This window comes from Elephantulus edwardii, unplaced genomic scaffold, assembly GCF_000299155.1.
Source record: "Elephantulus edwardii isolate Elephantulus edwardi_28Jun2011 unplaced genomic scaffold, EleEdw1.0 scaffold00088, whole genome shotgun sequence".
NCBI lineage: Eukaryota > Metazoa > Chordata > Mammalia > Macroscelidea > Macroscelididae > Elephantulus > Elephantulus edwardii.
This window is the reverse complement of record NW_006399838.1, coordinates 13,247,719-13,251,353: the sequence shown is the minus strand read 5'-3', so window position 1 is coordinate 13,251,353 and position 3,635 is coordinate 13,247,719. Positions and strand designations below refer to the sequence as shown.

At 41.4% G+C, this 3,635-nt stretch overlaps 1 pseudogene; it reads left to right on the top strand.

The window, feature by feature from the left end:
• Positions 1-238: 238 nt before the first annotated feature.
• Positions 239-1,392, top strand: LOC102845044 (annotated as a pseudogene).
• Positions 1,393-3,635: the final 2,243 nt, after the last annotated feature.

Genomic DNA, 3,635 nt, shown 5'->3' with positions numbered 1-3,635 from the left:
CCCCTCCTCTTCCTGCTGTCAGACATCATTGTCTAGGTGAAGTGCTAATGCTGTCCTAGGTCAGGCTCACTTCCCTGAGCCCAGCAGCTGCCAATGTGGCCTTGCTGTTGGGCACAGCCCGCACGCCAAGTGCAGCCCACTGCAACCCCTCTGCCCTAGCTCACACCCTGATCCTGGCTACATACAGCGAGGCAGGTTAAGGGGCCCAGCACAGCCAAGCACTGCTAACGTAGACGGAATGAAATCTCTGACCTCTCCATTTGGAGGTGCTATGGCTGGTGTGAAAATCAACCCCAGGAATTATACCAAGAAAGAACTGGAAAGGACTTCAAGGAGGTTCACCATGGAGCTAGCAAAGCAGGGCTGCCACTTATGTGCTTGCCCCTGATGTGAGCACAGGCGAGTGGACGATGTCCTGGATCACTGACACTTATGCCAGCACCATCAGGCACTATGATATCAATGCTTTTGCTTATGTATTGCTGATAAATCTCTCAGTTAAGGTGGTATCTCTGCTACTGGCTGTCGTGTTTTCCATGGGATTGAAAACTTCATCAATGAAGCTTCATACTTGAGCATTTTGAGAATGACACCAGGATTTGGAGATAAAACATTTGTTGTTCAGGGACTTGGTAATGTGGGCCAGCGCCCTATGAAGTACTTCCATCACAAGTGATGAAATTCTTACATCACTTTGAGGTGAAACATGTTGGCGTTAGGGAATCTGATGGGAGCATATGGAATCCAGATATAATTTATCCAAAGGAACTTGGAGGCTTCAAGTCACTACGTGGATCAATCCTGGATTTTTCCAAGGCAAAGCCCTATGAAGAGAGCATCTTGGAAGCAGACATAGTGATTCTAGTGGCCAGCTAGAAGCAGTTGACCAAATCCAATGCACCCAGAGTCAAATCCAAGATCATTGTTGAATGTGCCAATGGACTAACAACTACAGAAGCCGATAAGGTTTTCCTGGAGAGGAACATTATGCTGATTCCTGATCTGTACTTGAATGCTAGAGGAGTGGCAGGCTCTTTGAACGGCTGAAGCATCTCAGCCACGTCAGCTATAGCTGTCTGAACTTAAATTTGAAAGTGACTCTACCTCCTGTTCCTATCTGTTCAAGAGAGTCTAGAAAGAAAGTTTGGAAAACATGGTTGAACTATTTCCACCATACCCACAGCAGAGTTCCAAGACAGAGTATCTGGTGCATCTGAGGAAGGCGTTGTGGAGTCTGGGTTAGCTAACACTATGGAGCTTTCTAGAAGGCAGATCATGTGCACAGCCATGAAGTATATATAACGTGGGGTTGGCCCTGAGAACTGCCACCTCTGTTAACGCCATTGAGAAAGACTTCAAGGTTACAATGAAGCTCGTGTGACCTTCACATAAATACATCATAACTCGCTTCTCTGCTCTCCTCCTCATCTGTAACTTTCGGCAAACTTATCATAGTGTACATGCAACCACAGCAATCTTATTCTCTCATGATGTTTTAGGTAATAGACACCATTCTCAATAAAATCAGTCCAAAGTAGCCCTGTAAAAAGAAAGAGTGAAGGTTGGTGGTCATGTGCAAGTTCATCTATATGAAAGAAGAATTACCCCATGCCCGAGCATCATTTCGGGTATGTTGCCTTAGAATTTAAAATCCCTCCCTTCCAGCTTTGATTACTTGCTCTGTAATTGTATCCCAGTGTGTAAGTAACTGTCCCGAAGCACCTAGTACCTTGCATTCTTTTACACAGGACAAGCGGGGAACATATTTCAACTTTGACACATTTAAGAAGTAGACAAGTGGCATTTTTGGAAGGTGGCATGGTCCTAAAATGAGGTCTTGCTATTTCATATCAGCACAATGCCTTAATTTTGCCAGGAAAGAAAAAGCAGTTTCACTTTGTGTATTTTATTCTATAGACTACAATAAGTACATACAACTCTAATAAAATTGCCTCAAATCATTTCACAAGGCTAACCTTGACTCAAGCAGAGAATACCTAGAAACATAAATGGAGAAGCTAGTATTTTTATAACATAAAACAATTTCATTTATAGCTTATCAGTTATTTATTGTGCAGCAAAAATAAAGTCAGATGGGGAAGTATGTTCTCTTCATTACTGTAAAATGTTGGAGGTTATTTTTGTTAAAATTGTCTGAATTTGCTTAGTTATTACACATAGTCCAAAGAATGCTGCCATCTCTTTACCATGTTAATTTTTCTTGTCTTTTAATAGTCTATCATGTTGAGTAATTGAACAAGAATTCAAGTAGAGAATCAGTGCTCTGGTAGCCTTGTTTAGAGTCTTGCTGGTAGCTCTGAGAATGCCAATGACCCCAACTCTGTAAGAAGCCTCACACACCACCCCCAGGCTTAAGGAACAAAATCTAAAAACTTCAGAGTCAGTGCTTTGTTGGGACCTACGTGGCCAGGACCTTTTGAAAACTGGTGTCTCAGTGAGATGCTAGATGTTATTTATGTAATGTTGCTGTTGTTGTCATGTGCCATTGAGTCAGATCCGACCCATAGCTGACCCTCCAGCAGGTTTTCAGAGGCAGTTAATCACACAGGAAAAGATTGCCCATCCTTCTCCTGTGGAACAACTGGTGAATTCAAACTGTGTGTCTTGGGACTGCAGTTCAGCATACCACTGGACCACCAGAGCTTCCTTTTATGTAATGAAAAAATGCCTTCCCCCTTGCCTTTTTTTTTTTAAGTAGTGGAATTACTGGGTCAGATGTTATTTCTATTTCCAACTTTTGGAGAAAGTGCCATACTGACTTCCAGAGTGGTTGCACCATTTTACATTCCCACCAACAGTGAATAAGGGTTCCAGTTTCTCCACAAACTCGTCAGCATTTGTTACTTGCTGTTCTGTTCAATTTTGCTCTTCTTACTGGGGTCTGGTGATATCTCATAGTTGTTTTGATTTGCATCTCTCTTGGAGCTAGGGATTTTTAACATTCTTCATGTGATTGTTGGCCATCTGAATGTCTTCTTTGGTGAAGTGTCTGTTCATCTGACCCAGCAATTCCACTACTGGGAATATACTCTAAAGAAACCAGAACTGCCACCCAAGTAAATAGATGCACACCATGTTTATTGCAATAGCAAAGAGTTGGAAACAACCAAAGTGTCCATCAACAAATGAATGGATAGAGAAGCTGTGGTATATTCACACAATGGAACACTATGCTGCATTGAAAAACAAAGAACTCATGAAATATTATATAAAATGGGTGACCCTAGATGACATTATACTGAGTGAAATATCTCAGTCACAAAAGGACAAATACTGCATAGAGTCACTGTTGTAAAATGGGACTGACATCAGAGTTGGGGAGAATCTAAGAAAAGAGAGGATAAATCATGTATACCACATTGAAACAGATGTGGGAGATAACTGTTTAAAAGGAATATAGGTAATATTAGGTATTATTTTCATGACAAGATTACAGAAAAAGAAATGCATAGTAAAGTGGACTGTGAACTTGGTGAGGGGAGGATTGTATCACAACAAAAGAATTTTTTTTTTCTTTTCAAAGAGAAAAACGAACTGGGGGGAGGGGTGGGCAGAAAGGAAAATGTGTAACAATCAATGGGGGGAATTAAAATGAAAGAATGTGCTGTAAAAAT